At 54.0% G+C, this 19488-nt stretch overlaps 1 protein-coding gene across 8 annotated transcripts in view; it reads left to right on the top strand.

The window, feature by feature from the left end:
- Dlgap4 (DLG associated protein 4) overlaps positions 1–19488 on the top strand; it is a 150442-nt gene that overhangs the window by 35583 nt on the left and 95371 nt on the right. For 6 of the 8 annotated variants that reach the window (XM_075962768.1, XM_075962771.1, XM_075962765.1 and 3 more), the window contains exon 2: positions 16519–16703. The gene's annotated coding sequence lies outside the window, so the exon portion shown is untranslated. Of the gene's footprint in view, positions 1–7092; positions 7164–16518; positions 16704–19488 lie in introns of those variants that run through there. The other 2 variants (XM_075962770.1, XM_075962767.1) reach the window with 2 other exon arrangements.

The raw sequence follows: 19488 nt of genomic DNA on the forward strand, positions 1-19488 counted from the left end.
CAGGGGCTGCAAGGGAAGCTCCTTAGGCTGTGTGACACACTGGAGCTGGACATATGTGGGGAGCCTTGTCTGCTGTGAGCTGGGTGCTGGCGGGGACCCAGCCATGAGTAACAGGGTGGCAGGGAGGCCCATCTGGAAGCTGCTAGAACGATAGTAAAAAACCACCAGTCATTCATTTAGTAAACATGTGTTGAATGTCAGCTGTGTGCAAGGCCCTGGGTAGCCTGACCTCTGCCCTCAGAAACCACCAGCCTAGGTGGAACCATCAAATAATTAAGTACAGCCAGGCAACAGAGGAATGCCCAACTTAGGCAGGGGGTGGGAAATCATCCTTGAGAAGAGTCATTTGAGCTAAACTTTGAAAAACACGTAACAACTACCCAGGTGAAGAGGAGGGATGGCCATTCTGGTCAGGGAGATAAGGTGGCAAAGATGCCAAGGCACAAGGAACATCCTGTGTGTGGTAGGAATGTGCCCCTAGCGGGGAACCTGAGGGGGAGGGTGGTACCTGCTGAAATGGCGGGGACTCAGCAGCCTCTGGAGGCTCTGCAGACTCCCCTAGAGTGGGAGCCCCATAGGGTCTGAGGTGTGTGTTTCAGGATGCTCTGCCCGACCCCTGCGTTAGGGAATGTAGCCAGCAGAGCCCTAAACGCAGCTGGGGACATCAGGGAGAACCATGTGTGTGGAGCTTGAGGAGAACCGCAGAGGAGCCTGCCTGGAGAGAGATGGGGCCCATTGATGGCTTTTGCCTGGGATCCGCAGTCCTGGCAAAGGTGTCAGGAGGTGACTAGTAAGAGGAACAGTCTCTGGAGTCCCCTCCTGCAGGAGATGCCTATTTCAAGCTGAGTGGAGGAGGAAGGGAGACAGTTGAGGACCAGAGCTGAGGAGGGGAATCTGGAGTAGCCAAGCATGTCCCATTTAGCATATTTGTGGTTGACTGCCATTGTGAATATATCTCCCCCCCCCCCCATAAACACAGGGAGCTCTAATTCCCAACCTTCTTCAGGAAATAGAGCCCCAGATTGGAGCCCTGATGTCACCTTACCCCTCTGGCTACCTATCAGTGTGTGCAGACTGCCCTGCCTCAGGAAACTTGCCTGCTTTGGAAGTGAAGACAAGACAAAAGTGGGGTGGGTGTCCCTGGAGCACCCACACACACTTGAGAGCTGGGTCGGGGCTACCCAACTGTCTTGTGATTCATTTCTCGTGGCTGTTCCCAGGGTGCAGGGGCTGTGTGATTCACCATCCCTGGGACATAAGGTGGTAGGATAGGGTGACTTTTGGAGGAAGCCGCTGGAGGTTCCTTAGAAGCCACCATACCTGTGTCTCTGACACACAGCAGCCTAGGCCAGGGCTCACTGGTTGGCACCTTGGCCATCCAAAGAAATGACTCCACCAGAGGTTGGTGTAAGCTGCCTGGCCAGGGCTGAGCAGAGAAGAGAGGGATTGCTTCTCAGAAAGCCTCCCTCTGCCCCTTCCAGTGGGAACCTGGGCTTCTGGGAGGACAGGCCCTTTTGGTAGCTGTCTGGAGGCTGGTGGGAAAGGGGCTGAGTACAAGACGAAGAGCTCCATTACTAGGATTGAGAGGCGGAGGGGGTGGCATAAGTAGCTGTCACTGAAGGGGTGAGTCAGGCACCACTGGTAGCATTGAGTCAGCCGCAGGGAAGAGGGGAAGAGACACAACCAAGGTCAATCCCAGCAGGGTGGGACCTGAGCACCTTTGACCTCCTTAGGCCCCCTCTGGAGTAGACAGCCAACCTCAGTGCTGGCTTCCTCTGAGGAGAGAGGGGTGCTCCCATCCATTACCCTGGTGTAGAGAGAGGCACTGAGGCTCCGCGCTGCCTGCAAGCCTCTCTCTTCAGATCCTTTGACGCTTATCAAGTCACAGCCAGCCATAGGGCCGGTGCCCAGCCATCCTCGCTCTGCAGAACCTGCTGCCAGTTCTTATCCTTTCTGTGACCTGTGGTTTTCTCTGACCCAGGCCCCTGTGGCACACATCACACCTGATCCTTTTACCAGCTTTGTCTACTCCGGGCCAGGAGCTAGGGGAATGTGTCTTGGTGACTGTCCAACCCCGACCCAGCAAGAACTCCTGGCTCTTGTCAAGTACATGTTGTGTGCAGGCAGGATGGCCCCACTCGCACAGGACTCTGAGCCCACGGTTACCCTTTGAGAGTGGAACCGTTCCCTCTCTTCATAGGTAGGAGAAGCCCCTTGACTCGAAAGCCTCTCTGTTCCTGCAGGAGGAGGTGGGTGTCGTCCGAGGCAGTCCGTCTCCGAGCCCCACACTCAGGTCAGTCTGTTCTGGTGCCTACTTAGGCACTTAGTAAATACTGGCTTGGCAAAGATGGGAGACAGGTTTTCTAGAGTCACCCAGTCAGTGGAGGAGGAGCTGGCCATCCTCCTACTCTGTCCTTCCAGGTACATTGTTCCTCTAGGTACATTGTCCTCAGAACTCAGTGGGCATCATGGCAGCCCGCCTCCTGCCAGCTGGCGATACGGACTCAGCTCCCTGTAGACAGCTCATCCAATCTAGTTTTTTTTCTTGAGAGCAGGCAGAGGGAGAACACTTGGTCAGGGCATCAGGACCAAGAGAGTTATTCCCCTAGGATTCTCTGGCCGGAAACTAGACCTCTGAGGTCCAGGGAGTAGGTGGGAACACCTGCAGAGTAGCCAGGAGAGTGGTCCTGGGCTCGGCAATGCTCCTTTCCTCTTCCTGAGCAAGATCTGCTCACCCAGAGGGCATAGTCAGATGCCTTTGGGCTGGGAGACCCCACAGACTTGCTCTTGCTGTGTTTTGCTGTGTTTGGAGCAAGCCACTCCTCTCGGAGCCTCAGATTCCTCTTTGAGAGTTAAGTGCAGTGTGGCTCTCTGTGCACCGAGGGAGGCTTTGGGGTGTATTCATAGGGAAGGATGGGGCCATCTTTTGGATTGAACTGAAGGGGTTGATGGACAGTTGAGGGTGTCCGGCTAGGAACCTGTCTAGGAAAAAGGGCTGGAGGCCTCAACCTGGCAGCTTTTCAAGCCTTCAACGCCAGGCCCAGCTCCCACCAAAGGCCCCATGACATCCTCGGTCCCAGTGATGTTGATTAATGGCCACAGCGTACATGGGCGCCAGCAGCTACCCCCCTCAGTGGAATCAGCTATGATCTATGGGATTGGGTCCCTCGGGGAGCAACCGTCTGAGCTCAGAGAAGCTCCAGAAGTGGGTCAGCGCTGGGCGGGGCCTGGGTGGAAGCAGCCAACTGGAAGGGAGGGGCTCAGACTGTCCTCTCTTCCCAGAGGTCCGTGGCATACCTAGGACTTCATGACAGAGGGACTTGGGACAGTGTCTGTAGCCCGAGAGCACTCACAACTGCTGGCAGGGGTGTTTTCTCCTCTGACTGATGGCAGGAACCTAAAACCAAAGCTAGTGTGTGGTACTGGATGCTTTAGACTTCAGGCAGCCAGGGAAGGCCTCTCAGCTGGGGTGACACCGGAGAAACTAAGGAATGAGAACCACTTGTGTGTCTGCTGGGAAAAGTGAGCCTGTGGTAGCACCAAGGACTTACATGAGCTGGTCTTTTCGGGGAAGGAAGAGTGAGGCGGGCCGGGGGCAAGTGGTGCAGGATGTTGAGAAAGTGTGAGGGACACAGTGCTAGGAATTGAGCAGGAATAAAAGAAGACCTTAAAGAGCCTTCTGAATCCCAATTAGAAGTTTAGGGGGATAGAGAGATGGCTCAGCAGTTGTGTGCACTGACTGCACTTCCAGAGGATCTGGGTTCAATTCCCAGCATCCACGTGGCAGTTCACAACTGTCTGATGATGTGGGATCATATCTATATGCTGTGATAACCACTAATGAATAAAGAAATTGCTTTGGACCTATAGCAGGGCAGAACTTAGCTAGGCGGGGAAAATTAAACTGGGAGAAAGGAGGTGGAATCAGAGAAAAGCCATGGAGCAGCCAGAGATAGATGCTGGAACTTTACCCGGAAAGCCACTGCCACGTGACAATACACAGATTAACAGAAATGGGTTAAATTAGTATGTAGGAGTTAGCCAATAAAAAGGTAGAGCCAACGGGCCAAGCAGTGATTTAAATACAGTTTCTGTGTGATTATTTTGGGTCTAAGCTAGCTTGACGGCTGGGAACCAATAAGCAGCCTCCCACTACAGTCTGAAACTACAGCTCCATGGGATCCATCACCCTTACACAGGAACACACACACACACACACACACACACACACACACACAGGCAAAACACAAATGCACTTAAAAATAAAAGTAAATAAAAAAGTTTAGATCTTGGGGAGGGGAGGCAGCAGCTCCCTCTCTGATTCACACAGGCCCCTCTGTCCCCCACGAGAGTGAATTGGAGGGCACTTGGGGGGACAGTCTGGAGAGGTCGCTGTTGCAGATATCCTGACAAACAATAGCAGTGGCTTGGGCATGGAATCTGGGGGTTGGAATCCAGACATGGCGTTCTTGTTGAAGCCACTCACTGGGCTCCCACTGGGCAGCCACTGATTTAAATGGCTCGGTCCCAGGCTCCTGTGCTCCTCACACAAGGCCAAGGAGTCCTGTTATAGAGGTGATACCACATGAGACAAATGTCCTCGATTCGCTCATGATCGCTCAGCTGGGAAGGAGCTGATTTTGGATTCCTCCCCACTTTTAACGCCTCCCTGGATCCCCATTCCACCCGGACCCCAAGGCTACACCTCTTCAGGGTGAAAATGGGATGTTTGAGGCTGCCTGGAGTCCCCACCTCCCTGTCCAGTGGATTTGAACCACATCTGTGTATGCATGTGTGAGCATACACTCTGCTCATCAGAGAACTGAGGACAGGATCAGGCTGAGAGCAGACCTGGGCCTAGAGCAGCATATCTGGGTTACATTGGGGTCTGGAGGGCCCAGCTGTGTGCTTACCTGGGTCTGGAGGGGCGCATCCCGGTGCATGCCTGGGTCTGGGGGGCCCAGCCTGGTGCATTCCCTGGGTCTGGAGGGGTGCATCCAGGTGCATGCCTGGGTCTGGAGGGGCCCAGCCCGGTGCATGCCTGGGTCTGCGGGGGCCCAGCCAGGTGCATGCCTGGATCTGGAGGAGCCCAGCCAGGTGCATTCCTGGGTATGGAGGAGCCCAGCCAGGTGCATGCCTGGGTCTGGAGGGGCCCAGCCAGGTGCATGCCTGGGTTTGGGGGCTCCCAGCCAGGTACATGCCTGGGTCTGGAAGGGCCCAGCCAGGTGCATTCCTGGGTCTGGAAGGGTTCAGCCTGGTGCATGCCTGGGTATGGAGGGGCACATCCAGGTGCATGCCTGGATCTGGAGGGGCGCATCCTGGTGCATGCCTGGGTATGGAGGGGCACATCCAGGTGCATGCCTGGGTCTGGAAGGGTCCAGCCTGGTGCATGCCTGGGTCTGGAGGGGCCCAGCCAGGTGCATGCCTGAGTCTGGAGGGGCCCAGCTGTGATGCTCAGATGCCTGTCAGCAAGAGTGCTAATAGGCACCATGTGGCCGCTAGCCCTTGGCCACAACTGACAAGTGCTGTCTCTAGGCCGTGTATGCCTCTGCCTTGACAGAGGACCTTCCAGTAGGGTAGAGGCTGCCATGAAGGGAGCTGCCAGCCTGGTGGCTCCAGCAGCATAGGTGGTGGTGGGGGAAGGGGATTCTTGCTCACAGTGCCAGGGAGCCCAGCTTGAAGTGGATTGAAGAGGCTTATTCTAGGAGACCTACTCTGGGAAGTTTTCTGGATGAGTTGTGGTAAGTCAGACAATGGAGAGGGGATAGATTTGATGGTTTTTAAGGCTGACTGATCTGAACTTGGCTCCCCACATCACTAGCTTTGTGAACTTGGGCAGCGAATTTCACCTCTCCATGAGCATTATTTCACAGGAGTGCCGGAAGGAGGGACAGAAAAACCCTTTGGGGGGAAGCACAAGAGTTAGCACCCTGTTCATGTCACCTCCCCAAAGCTCATCATCCACCACCTGACGGTGAGTCTGACCCTGGAGGCCTCTCCATCCGTTGTGACTGCCTCTGCACTCCCTTTGGGGGAACGGAGCCCCCACAGCTGAACTGCACACGATCTCTCCGTGTCCTCTACATCAGGCTTCCCTCCCAGTCTCAGCAGGCCAGCTGGTGCAGGGCAGAGCCTGCTCTTCGAAGTGTGTGGTTTCAGCACCATGGCCAGCGGCCAGCTGATGGAAGGGGTTGAGGGACTGTCCTTACTTGCTGTGTGGAGGAGGCAGCAGGCTCTGGGAAGGTCCCCAAAGCCAAGGGGCCCCTTTGCCCTGTATAGAGTCTACTGGACGTAGTGAGTACCTCCTGGGCGGGGAGCAGCCAACATGCCACCTCCAGGTCCAGACACTGCCACCCCCTTCCTAGGCCTTAGCATCACCATGGAAACAGTGCAGGAATGTACTCCCAAAGACCCAGCTCCAGGAAGCTCAGGCTGATGTGGCCTTGGGAAGCCCCAGTGCTGGATCTCATTGGGATTGGCTCTTCCCCCAACCACTCTACAAATGAGAAAATCAAGGCTACGGGGAAGAGAAGACAAGGTTCGCGGAATGTCCCAGCACTCAGGCAAGGCTCCTAGGTATCAGCCGACCTTACTGCTCCATTACATAGATAGGCATGTTGAAACAAAGTGGGCATCTTTGAGGACCTGCGCTAACTGCCTGGAAACCAGAACCTGGCTCTTCTCCCTGGATGTATGATGAATGTGTGGGGTTTGCCTCAGTATACCTGCTCCATCCCACTGTGGGTAGAGACTGAGGTCTAGGCCAAGGCTCATGGTCACAGCACATCTTGTGGACATGGACATAGTTGGCCTGGGTTCAGATCCAGCCCTATATGCTCTCCAGCTGTGAGGCTTGACTGCTTGTGTGTGAATCGGGGGAAGACGGGACCCACATCACATAATTCTTAGGAGGATGGACTCAGACAGGACAGGCCTGAGCTTCGCAGTCAGCAGTGGTGTCACCTGTTGTTAGGTCCTAGGTACCTGTGTGTGAGCACCAGAGAGCGGCAGAGTCACCTGCCGGGCCACCACAGGGGCTTTCTCCAGGCCCGCAGGACAGATTCCCAATCTGTTCCATTCTTTATTCTGCAGACGTCTGCTCCCCACCTGCATGGCCTGAGGACCTGCCTTGGAATTCGTTCTGCATTTGGGCAGGGCTCAAGGTACGTGCAGGGCTGTGACCCCACACTGGATAATGGGGAGACCAGCTGTCTATGAGGCTCAGGAAGAGCTGCTTGCATCCACAGGGCTGGTGGGCTGATGAGGCAGCCCTGAACAGGCCTCAACAGGCAGGCCTTGGTGGCTTAGCACCAGCACCCAGGCCTGAGCAGAGCCATAGGGGAGGCCTCTGGCATGCCATGGGATCCCACGGAGAGAATGCGGAGTGAGGAGGGTGCTCACAGCTGAGATTGGCAGATGGTGCTGCGGATGGAGGAGCAGAGCCCACGACATGGTGCAGGCAGGAGAAACAGGTTGTGCCTGGAGTGTGGAGTGGGCTGAGGAGCTGCAGATCTATGCAGAGGAGGTGGCTCATCTGCGGCGCTGGCTTACACAAGCCCCTTTGTTTTCTTGCTTGCTTCCCTGGCGTAGCTCAAGGAGTTCCAGACCTCCAGACCCCACCCTGACCCCACCTCATGCCTGCCATCCCAAGTCCTTGCCCACCTGCCTCTCTGTTCTGGAAACTGAGTCACAGTCTGACCTTGAAGTCTATTCCAATGCAGTGAGTCCCACACTGGGCAAGGGTGGGATGATTATGGGAGGCTCCGATTATGGGAATGAGTCTCCTTCTAGCGGGCTCTTTGGTGGTGCTGCTGAAGACTCTGAGGGAGAAATAGCAGGAAAACTTCAGAGAAGCTTGAGTGGACACCCTATCTCTGGGACTGTGACGTGTGGGGACCTTTGCCCCCCCCCGACCTTTCTTCTTTCCTCAACACCTGCCTGAGCGGGTGCCTAGGCCACTCTTTCTTGCCCTCACTGGACTCTGTGTGGGAGCCAGATGTGTGGACAGCACTCGTGGAAATTAGGACAGGAGCTTGGGAGGACTGAGTGGCCTGTGGGCAACACTGCCTATGCCCAGACATGGTCAAGGCTGTCAAGAGAGGTGGGGCCCTGACCTGCTGACCGCATGAAGTTAAGTGGCAGTGCTGGGTGGGGAGTGTGGCTGCAGTGCTGGGTAAGGAGGAAGGACTCTGCAGTGGCCATGCAGAGTGGCCATGAGTGGCCCCGGGCCGATGGCTCAGACAGGGAAGGGCTACTGAACACAGCCAATAGGATCTGTAGTCTCCTGTTCATTTGCCATTTATTCGGCAGGTAGGCAGGTACGTAGTGAGCACTTTTCCTGGGCTGGCCCTGGGAGCTGTGAAGAATGAGTCAGATGTGGTCTTCTCTGGCATAGGCTTCATGGTCAGAGTTTGAAAGGAACACTTCCATGGAAAAGCTGGGAGTCTCTGCCTGAGTGACAAGCCCCAAATAATAGCTTAAGCAAGGTGGAAATGTGCTCCCGTCCCACATCTGAGTTTCTTCCTCGAAGATATAGGGAGGAGGCCATCCTGTGCTGGCTGCCCCCTTACCCTGTGACCACGAGGCCTCCACCAAGATAAACTGCAGCCACCCAGCTGTGGATCGGCATCCCGAAGGCTTCCTCAGAAGCCTGCTTTCCCCACTGACCGCTGGCAGCTGTGGAGAGCAGCCTGTGAAGCCAGCAGCAGCAGGGTGGGAAGGGCAGAGCTCTGCTGGCCAGCGTCTGGGCAGGATGACATCATCCTTTGGAGGGCGCTCTGGAGCACCCCTCACTGGGTGCTTTCTGGAAATGCAGTTTACACACGGGTCCCCTTAAGTGCTCATCCTGGTGGGAGTCTATAGATTGACACAGTGTGCCACCAGCACCACAGCCCAGGTTTCCTTTGCCTGTTGGCAGCCGATCCCCACCCCCACCCAGGCCATTGATTTCTTTCTGTCTCTATAATTTTGCTTTTTCTAGAAAGGCCATATAAATAGAAACATGCAGTGTATATAAGCTTCTTGCCCTCGACTTAAATTTTGGGTGTTCATCTATGCACACACTGGATCTTACTGCTTTTAAGTGCTCAGTACTATTCCATTTTGTAGAGGTTACACACAAACACACACACACACGTGTGTGTGTGTGTGTGTGTGTGCGCGCTTGCACTCATATGTGAAGGCCAAAGGTTGATGTAAGGTTTCTAGATTAGCTGGCTAGTGAACTCCAGGGATCTGCCTGTACACTTGTCTCTCTCTCTCTCTCTCTCTCTCTCTCTCTCTCTCTCTCTCTCTCTCTCTCTCTCATACATGCATGCATGCATGCACACAGCTCTCTCTCTCTTTCTCTCATATGCACACAAGCGTGCATGCACACATACACACATGCACACAGCTCCGAGGTAACAGACACACTGCAGTGCCCAGCTTTTACATGGGAGCTCATGATCCTCATCTCTCATGACAAGCTTTTCACTGACTCAGCCATGACCTGTAAACCATCTCCCCAGATCTTTGTCTTGTTTTTGTTGTTTGAAGCAGAGTCTCAAGTGTCCCAGCCTGCCTTGAATTTGACACAAAGATGAGAATTACCTTGAACTTCTGATCCTTCTGCCTCCAGCATGGATTAGAACATAAACCACCTTGCCTGATTTTATGTAAAGCTGAGCATCCCAGGGACTCAGAACTTCGTGCAGTCTAGGCAAGCAGTCCACCCAGCCCCTGACTGGCTTCTAGAACGCAGTGTCTCTTGACTCAGACCCCAGATAGAGCGCCTTCATTCTCCGAGGTCTCACCACCTCCTTAAGTCTGCCACGCTGAACTCTGGGGTGCTCATTTTCCACAGGAAACTGACCAGGTACTTGGACTCACAACTGCACTTGGGGGAAAAGACCATAGTCTCTGGACTGGCAGGACAAGACCTTCTAGATGACTGAGTCCCTGCCTGTCTTTCCAGCCCTGTCCATTCCATCTCCTCAGGTCCCCTCGTTCTCTGGAGTCTACAGACTGGCTCCCCACTTTGCAGGAGTTTCCTTACGTGGCATGTGTTTTCCATGTTTGTTTCCCACCTGCCTACCTGGTGGCTTCCTGTGGCTCCTCCTGGGCCCAGGGGCAGAGAGCCCTCTTTTCCTAACTGTCCAAAACACTCCCCACCCCAGGCTAGCTGCTGGCCCCATAGCCTTGGGCTTCCACCCGACCCTGAGGACTGCGATCTCTGTTTACGTATCTGCCACCCCCATGGGATTGGGTGTTCCAGGGACACTGCCTGACTCATCTTGTCCTCATTGTGGCCCAGTTTGGGGCCACTTACGGAGTAGGAGCCCAAATGTTTGTGTTCAGGGCACCGTGTTCTCTGTATTTGCGCCAGAGCCCTGAGGAATTGGATGAGGCTTCACGGGGGCTGGGGTGGCTGTGAGGCACAAATGGATGAGGACAGATAAAAGTGCTTGGTGTGATGGTGTGAAGGGCTCTGACACTCAGCTGTGATCTGCCCTCTGCAGTCTTCCTTGGCTCCTCCCGAACACACACACGCTTGTCTCGAACAATATTGTAAGGTACGCCCCCACCACACTGTTCTGTGAACATTACTGTAAGATGCGCCCCCACCACACTGTTCTATGAGAACAAGGACCAACATGCCCGGCTCTTGACCACATCTGGCTCAGGGCAGAAGGCTACCAGTGTTTCTTGAGTGACCTTGGGCCGAAGACAAACAGCTAAGGGTGTGGCATAGCTTCCGGTTTGAAACCCAGCCAGTGGGTCCTGGTTTGGCTCTTTCTAGCAAGGCAACAGTATGTTTAGTGTATTGTAAACACCCTGGCAATGGGGTCTGAGGTCGAGGTGCCAGAGACCACCCGGCTGTGTGCTGCAGCCCAGTGTGGAGAATGTGTATCAGGGTATTTCTGTTGCACACAATCCTCCACTCGTGGAAAATGTGCATCCACGGAATGTGGGAATTTGATCATAGGGGACACTTCTAACTCTGGGGCAAGTCCTGGGGCTTGAATGTCACTCACCTGAGTTTGCTTCTGCTTAGTCTTGCAACCTGAGGCCACACTGCCCTCCCATGCAGAATGGGTGACCAGCAGCCTGCTGATCGGTGAGGAGTAGCGGAGGACGCTGGGACCTCTGGGATGGTGACACATGTCAGGATCTGCTCTGACTGCTGACAGGCCTTGCTCTGCAGCTGTGAGAGATGACAGGCATCCAGATCAGGCGCTCAGAGGGGAGCCTCCCCACCTGGCACCAGCTTCCAGAGACAGTTCAGGGCAATTGCCTCTGCTACTTCGAATCAAGGATAGTGGTGCTAGGCTTTCATGGCTGCTGGGGGTGGGGCTGGGGCCATAGTCGGTGGGTAAGCCTGGCTCAGGGCAAGGAAGGACAGAGTTTAGAGCTGGGACTGGCCTCTCGGCCCAGTCCTGGGCTCTGGACAGCCCATTGCATCCTGAACAAACAAACCAAACCCCACCAGTCATTGAGCCTTGGGATGGCAGCCAAGGCTCGGTGGCACCTCCTCTGGGCAAAACGTGTCACTGCCTGCCAGCTGACTGGTGGGCGTTCACAATTCTTCACAGCCATCCTAGCCACACCAATTGTGTGCTGAGATTGTCAAGACCTCAGCACAATGAGATATTTTGAGAGAGGGAAAGAGTTCATTTGCATACCTTTTATTGTTGCATAGTTATAATGCTACTTTATTATTAGTTATTGTTATTAATTTCTACTCTGCCTATTTCTAAATGAAGCTTTGTCACAGATGTGTGACCAGGACAAAGCATAGTGTACACAGAACTTAGTGCTCTCTGAAGAGTATACTGGAGGTCTGGGCGTGTCCACTGGAAGGGAGAGGAGGACAAAGCAGCTACTGTGCTGAGAGGAAGGAATGGGTGTGCAGGGACTCCTGTGGCTCTCACGTCAGATCTTGGGAAGAGGCACACAGGATTCGCCTTTTACATTGGAGCACTAAAGTCACCACCCCAAGGTCAGTAGCTACCACACAGGACTAGGATCTAAGCACAGGATGTGCGGCTCCGGAGTTCGTGCTTGAGGTACCAAGTCTCACTTGGTCCTCCAGGTACCTTTGGAGTCAGCCAGAGTGGACCGTTCCTGGCATCCTGCCCTCTGCCTGGCCAAGTTCCACCTCCACCCTGTGCCACGGGTTCCTTCTTATGTCTGTGCCTCCTTTAGCCCTGTTACCTCACAGGCTTCTTTATCAAAGTCCAGCTCTTGAGTGAGAATCATGAGACCAAGGATGGTTTCTGTTTCAGTGTTCATATTATTATGTCCAGTGAAGGGTTTAGCTATCAATGGTGGCCCTGAGGGCGGGCTCTAGGTAGCTGGGGGCAGCTTGTATGAACCTTTAAACTAGGAACAGTTAGCCTTTTGGCTGTGGCAGGAGCCCCACGCCACTCATGTCTTGGGAGGATCCTTTTACAGATGTGGATGTAGGGAGGCAGCAGGGCCACAAGAGTAACAGTGCTTGGAGCGGAGATGGTGGTCCTGCAAGATGGCTCTAGGAGCCGGATCACTTGAAAGACGTGCGGGAGTCTTCAGGAGAGGGACGGGTTCTTTTATGTAGAAGATGAGAGATGACGAGAAGGGACAGGCCAGCTCCTGGTCACTTGGTGGTAGCCTAGGAAGGTGACCAGGTTAGAGGGTGGTGCAGGAGGTTAGGGTCTGAGAGGAAGGTCATCCCAGGCAGGGTTTTATTCACATAGGGTGTGAGATGGCCACAGGGAGGCCTAGGACCTCTGAGGGGCAAGGTGGGCTGGAGAGAAATGTCAGGCGCCTGAGAGGGAGGCAGGGGAAACACGGAGCTCATCAGTGGGTCAGTGAATACTTACTAACTGGTACCTTTGTTGGTCAGCTCCAGTGCCAGCTGCTGTGTCTGTGACCCAGGGAATGAATGGACAGAACACTGACTTGGGATGAGGGTGGCGCATCTCGTGGGAGGTCCTGTGTGGTAACAACACTGCAGAGAATGGCAAGTCACAAGCTTGGGGGCTAAGAATTTTCAGTGGAATGGTCAGGGAGAAGCAGCATCTTGTATCCCCCTGAGCCTCACAGCTGCTGCCTGAGGGGCGACTTCAAACCACCTCCACCTTAGATATATCAGCAATGGGGCACAGAGAAGTTAAGAAATTTGCCGAGAAGACTGGGCAGGCCACACCTTTAAGCCCGATATTAGGGGTGCAGAGGCAAGCAGATCTTTTCTAGTTCAAGGCCAACCTGTTCCACGTGGGAAGTTCCAGGCCAATCAGAGTTCCACAATGAGACCTTGTGTCAAAACAACACAAATTTGAAGAAGCTTACCCCAGGGTCAACTCATCTTTATAACTGAGAGGCTGGAGTTTTACGCTGAGCCTCTGATCTTTGGTTAAAAATTATCTCTGTGGGGCTCTACTGCCTGCCCCATGTGCCCATGTGCATGGAGGCCTGGCTCGTTCACTCACTCAAGCAGTCAGTGCCAGAAGGGTTGTGAAGGAAGTGAGAGAATAAGACGTGAGGACATCTGGGCCACCACTGTGCATGGGAAAGGAAGAGCCGAGGCAAAGGCCCTGAGGCAAGTGCATGCCTGGTGTGTCTACAGAAGAGCGTGAAGGTCAGCGGATCTGGAACTGGGAGCAAGTGGGGAGGGAAGGCTGGAAAGGAGCTGATAGGGCTGCCTGTGGTGGTTGAAGGGTTGTCAGCTTGTACTTGAGGTGAAGGGACGCCCCGGAGGTTTTAGAGCTGAGGAGGAGTAAGATCTGACTCTAATTCTAACCTGGCAGCTCTGGCTTCTGTGCTGGGAGCCGAAAGTAAAAAAATGAGGAGCCCAAAGCCAACATGCATAATCCAGGCAGGAGCTGGGGTTACTCGGTGCATGGCAGTGGCTGAAGGGCTGATCCCCTGCAGCACCTCAGCCTGAACGTGGGAAGGGAGAGATGTCAGGAGTGACACCAGAACTTGGGCATTGGTGGCTGGAAAGACGGGGTTCTGGGGAGACAGGGTTCTGTGCGAGAACTTCTCGCCTCTGTTATTCCTGCTAATCCCTGGCTCCCTCCAGGGGTTGGAACTGACACTTACATGGCCGTCTCAGGATCACATGGTTAAGAAGGGAATGGAGCCACACCCTAGATCCAAGTGTGCGCTCTAGGCTTTGTAATTCTGGTTTAGTATTTCAGTTAGCAAGGGCCTACCAGGTGTCAAGTGCCATGCTGAGTGCTGGCACCAGCGGGTGAAGTGAGCTTGCTTCACTCTAGTGGCATCCCAGTCTGAAGGAGCAGTAGCACCCATGATGCTAGACATGGAGCCTAGGGATGGTGTGTTTAGCAGTGGAAAGGAACATCTCAAGAGGTCCTAGGCCAGCGGGAGCCCAACCAGTCAGACGTCTGGTGGCTTCCCAGAGCACACAGACCTCTGGGATAGAGGGCTTCTAGAAAGCACATTTGTGGGTTTTCCCGGTGGAAAACCAAGGAGGCCACAGGCTCTCAGATTATGGATGACCACCAAATTCTAGGCTGTTTGTTTGTTTGTTTGTTTGTCTGTTTGTTTTTTCCCCCAAAGGACTGAGTGGTTTTAACAGCTACCGAGCTGTAACTCACATGCCATGTTTCACTAATTGAAAGTGCCCTGTTGGATGACTTTTCGCTCATACATAGAGCTGTGTCTCCATCACTATAATCCATTTCAGAACCTCTCCATTGCTCTAGAAAGTGCTTCCTCCTCTCAGCTCATCCTCGCCATGGCTCTCGGCAGCCAAGACCAGAATTCTGCTTTCTGTTTCTACAAAGCCAAAGTCACCTGTAGCAGCCTACATCAGTGGCCCTGGGCAGTGTGACACCTTTTGTATGGAACTTTTTTTTTTATCTTCGCCTCTATGTAGATTATCCAAGACTTAAACAGTGTCCTGGACAGCAGGGGCCTAGGGCCTGTTACCCATCATAGAGAAGGGGAAATGGGGGAACTTTCAGCCTTCCCTCAGCAGGCAACCTTGGGAGATCCAAGGGAGCTTAGAGACCTCCAGGTCATGGTGGCCCTCTGCTGTTTCCTCTGCCTTCAGCTGTAATGCTGGGTGAATCTGGCTCCAAGTGATAACTTGGTGGGAATGGCTTCTTCCCCAGCTGTGTGGCATTGAGTGCGCTGTGGATTTTCACACCCCACAATGCACCGGGAGTCTTTCATTGCCTACTTCTGAGCTTTCCTCCTCTCATTGAGAATGTTCTTGAGTCCCACGTCTCCTTTCCAGCTTCCCAAACCCTTGCCAGTCCTGCCTGGTTTTTCTTGGCTGGGAATGTTCTTCCTCAGGGAGATGGGCTTCGTTGTCCTAGAACCAGAAGTCTGAGTCAGAGAGTGCCGTCCTGGCCTCATTGGTGACCAGTCTGTGCTCCTTAGCAAAGGAGTGTCAGGGCTCTGAGGAGGATTGGAGACACCCCCTCAGGACGCTCCCATCTACCCTGCCATGCTGTGTGCCTCAGTTTCTTCTTTTGAAAAGGAGGAAGTGAAGTCAGTTGGACATGAGACAGTGTGGGAACTGATTGTGGGAGGTGCCATTTCTGGGCAGACCCTGGGGAGAGTTTGAGAGGGTGGGTATCCTTGGGCCTGAGGTCCGGCAGATAATGAATATCCCAACATCAGCTGCCCTTTCCTTTTTCTTCCCATGATGTGTCCTGTGTCTTCTCCCAGGACTTGGTGGAGGGACTGAGTCCAAACCCCAGTTTAGCAGCTCAGATCTGGCCCTCATGCCAATGTTGCCTTGGTCTCTCAGTCTCAGTTTTGTGACCTGTAGGATGGGAGAGCAGAGGGCAGAGGGACACCGTCTGAGGCCTCAGGGTCAGCTAGCAAGTGCAGTGGAGTTTCCCATTAACACACACCGGGTGAAGAGTGCTTAGGGGAACAGACGCCTGCTCAGGCAAGCGGGGTGGAGATGCCTGGCATCCCCCCATCTCACAGGGAGGCACTCAGGCTGCTGGAACAGGAGAATAGCACCTCCCAGGGTCTTTCCCAAGGAGGTACCTTGTGCCAGCATCCTGCCTGCATTATCTTCTGAGACCTCCCAGCAGCTCTCAGAAGAGTACTCTCAACAAGAAGAGAAACTGAGGCTCAGAAAGAGAAAACCACCTGTACATTGTCCCCTCAATGAGTGAGGGACCAAACTGGGATTTGAACTCACAGTAGTATGACTTTGGACCCTATCCTAACTTCCCTCGTGAGGTAGGAAAGCGGGGAGGGGCTAGAGGGAGGAGCAAGCTGAGGACGGACTTGGGAATGTAGCTTCCCCACTGCTGGCTGCTTCCAGGGTTCTGTGGGCGGTGGGAAAGGCATTGTAAATATGCATGACATGCAAATCTACCTCTAAAAACAACGTGGGCCTCCCATGAGCTGGGATGCCAGGGTTCTCTGGAAAATACAGTGTTACACAAACACTTGGGTTTCTATGACAACTGTGCCGACTTGCCCCTTCCCAAGGGCTGGTCTGAAGGTGTCAAGGTGCAACACTCATTTCTGGCTGCTAATCAGTATTCCTCCTGTGTCCCGCAGGCACTGGTGCCACCCTCTGCCTGGAGCCCGGTGGTCCCCCTGTGTGACCAGGGTCCAACTCATGCCTCTGATGGAGTGCTGGAGGGATGTGTGTGGCGGTCCTCAGTCCCACACCCACTTCTGAGGCGGCATCTGCAGCATACTTGCCGGCTACCCTTTTTCCTGTGCACGTAGATCCCTGGTCGGTAAGTACAGCCACAGTCCTGGGCACCTCACCCACCATGGTGCTTGCCACTGTTGGGAAATGCCCAGCCCTCCCACTGCCAGCACCCACGAGCTGGCAGAGGGACCTCCACAAGAGCATCCCTGTCTGGGCACAATTTACAGTTTAACCAGCTGGGTGTATCCATCCTCCTGACAACTCTGGAGGTGGGCATGGTGAGGATACCCATTTCCCAGGGCACTGCCTCAGTGAGGGAGAGCCTTGCTGGGGATGGACAGCAAGCTCCACACATTTCACGTGCCCTACCCCTGGGTGCAGCTGCTCAGCACAGGTTCAGGAGGGGGAGGGGAGCAGGGAGCCTCGCTGCAGACCATTGTTTGACAAAGAGGCACTCCTCCTGCTCCAGCTCCACCTGCCTAAACTCACAGTGAGGGGCTGGGTCCAGCCCTGTCTCTGACTGTCCCTCCCCACCCACACTGTCTTCACCAAGCCTGGTTCCTCTGTCCTCCTTCCCACAGAGCAGGGACAGCCACCTCAGCCCCACATGATACTAGCCACAGTACCTGGCTCATTTCTCTCCTTGTGTTTGAACACCTTCCCCTGACTCCCAACCCTACTCCTGCCAGAATTCTGCTGGCGTAAGTCCAGTTCACAAGCGAGGAAACCCAAGGATCCCCAGCCACCATTCAGCCTACAGTACGGGACCCTGGATTGAAGTGGCCTCAGCTTCCCAGGGGCTAGGATCAAGGAAGGGAGTGAGGGAAGTGGGAACCCCTCATGATTTTTCTCACCAGACACCAGCATGACCCAGAAACCCATCAATCTTCTGGAGTCCCAGAAAGCTGCTCCAGAGGCCCCTCCTCACGGTCCCAGCCTCTGTGCTTCCAACTCTCCCATCTGCCAGCAGCTGCCAGCTTTCTTGATGAGATGGTTATGAGAAGGGGAAAGACTGGTAAATATGCATAATATGCAAATATCGAGGATAATATAAAAACTCGTGAAGTTCAGTGTCAATAATGGATATAGAGTGTCGTTGAGAACCAGACGCTGCACATTTGTGCGGTGCCAGCCTTATTGCTAATAACTGGAAAGGGGCCCCATTAATTAGTGCCCCCACCCCAGCTTGGTTCCCCCGGCCTGGGCCTGGTCTGTTGTATCAACCAGAGACAGCTGTTGCATTTGGCTGAGAAGCTGTCACCACAGAAGTGTTGAGGACATCGTGGTCTGAGAGCAGAGAGTGCTGTGGCAAACATGCTGGGTTTGCCCAAGGCCGGCCGGGTCTCCCTGAGGACAGTGTGTGTTGCAGGGCGTGGCCAGCCTGTGAGGCAGTGGGTATTTCTTGAGCACTTACTAGGTGCCTGGCATTGTGGTGAATGCCTGGCACTCTTTGGCATCTCCACTCAACTCCCCATGAGCTCACACAGGTCTTAGCTCCGATGAGCACTGCTCCGAGGCCTCCTCCGCCCTAGGGCAGATTCTGGAGATACAGCTGCCATTGCTCACAGTCCCCCTTGTGTGTGGCCCAGTGACGGAGAAGGGATTCCTTGGCACTCGGAGGGAGCAGCCGTCAGCATCACGTGGAAAGATGGAGGCCGGGGTGGCGCGAGGGAGGTGTTACTGCTGCGATTTTGCTAACAAGCTGGTTATTTAAGGAACTGGGAAGCCATCAGGGAACCGCTGTGCCTGGGCAGAGGCAGCTGGGAGGACAAGGTCCCCAGGGAATCGAGGTCAGGGAACCAGCCACACACTGATCAATGGATTGATTGAGTCTTGTCCGCTTACTGACAGGAGTAACAGTACCATGGAAGTCTGGGAAGAGATCCACTGTCAGTGTCAAAGCGGATCTGTGAGCTGGAGGGCGCAAGGGGCTTGGAGGGCAGCAGAGCTCTGACCGTGGGCCTGGGGGTGGCAGAGCCTTGGCCGGCGGTCACTCACCACACTGAACCTTTTGTCTTGTGCGTCTTCCTTGTGGTAGTGTATGTCACAGTGAAGTGCCAAAAAAGCCTGCAAGCTTAGCGATAGCAGCCATCATTTAGTGACACTAAAGTCCCAGGCTCCTTGCTAAGATTTCCCTCTGTTTTTAAAATATGTTATTTATATATGTATGTATTGTTTTAATTATTTATTTTGAGACAGGGTTTTTCTATGTAATCCTGACTGACCTGGAACTCACTGTGTAGATCAGGCTGGCGTCATACTCATAGAGATCCACCTGCCTCTGCCTCCCAGTGTCTGGGATTACAGACAAGTACCATCACACCTGGTTTATTTATTTAATCTTGCTGTGATGGAATCCAGGACCTGGTACCTGCTAGCTCCACCACCAAGCTACACCTCTGACTAGCACTGAACTGTTTTATCTTAGGAGATCTGCGCAGATTTTCTCACTTTACCCATTATAAAAAAGGGGCATGAGGAGGCTTCCAAGGGAAAGCTACTTGGCATATGCCTAGGGCTAGACAGGTGACTCAGGTCTCCAGAGCAAGGACAAGAAGTCAGAAGCTACCCCCGAGGGTCGGGGGCCTCTGTTTGTCTCTGCTGTGTTTGTGTCTCTTGCATGTTTGAGGTTTGGGCAGCTAGGCAGGTATCTATGGTCATGGGCAACTGGAAGACGAGGACCCTGACAAGGGCCAATGAAGGGCATTTGGTCATTTAACAAATGGTCCAGATAGGAGCAAGTCATCCTCAGGGATAGCTGGGAAGGGGCTGAGGAAGAGTCAAGTTCGCTTTAGGTAAAAAGAGATCATTCTGAGGAGGCAGGCTCAGACCCATTCTCTAAACTCATTGCCTGCAGGCTACTGTGTACT

The sequence above is a fragment of the Microtus pennsylvanicus genome, chromosome 2 (assembly GCF_037038515.1).
Source record: "Microtus pennsylvanicus isolate mMicPen1 chromosome 2, mMicPen1.hap1, whole genome shotgun sequence".
NCBI classification, from domain to species: domain Eukaryota; kingdom Metazoa; phylum Chordata; class Mammalia; order Rodentia; family Cricetidae; genus Microtus; species Microtus pennsylvanicus.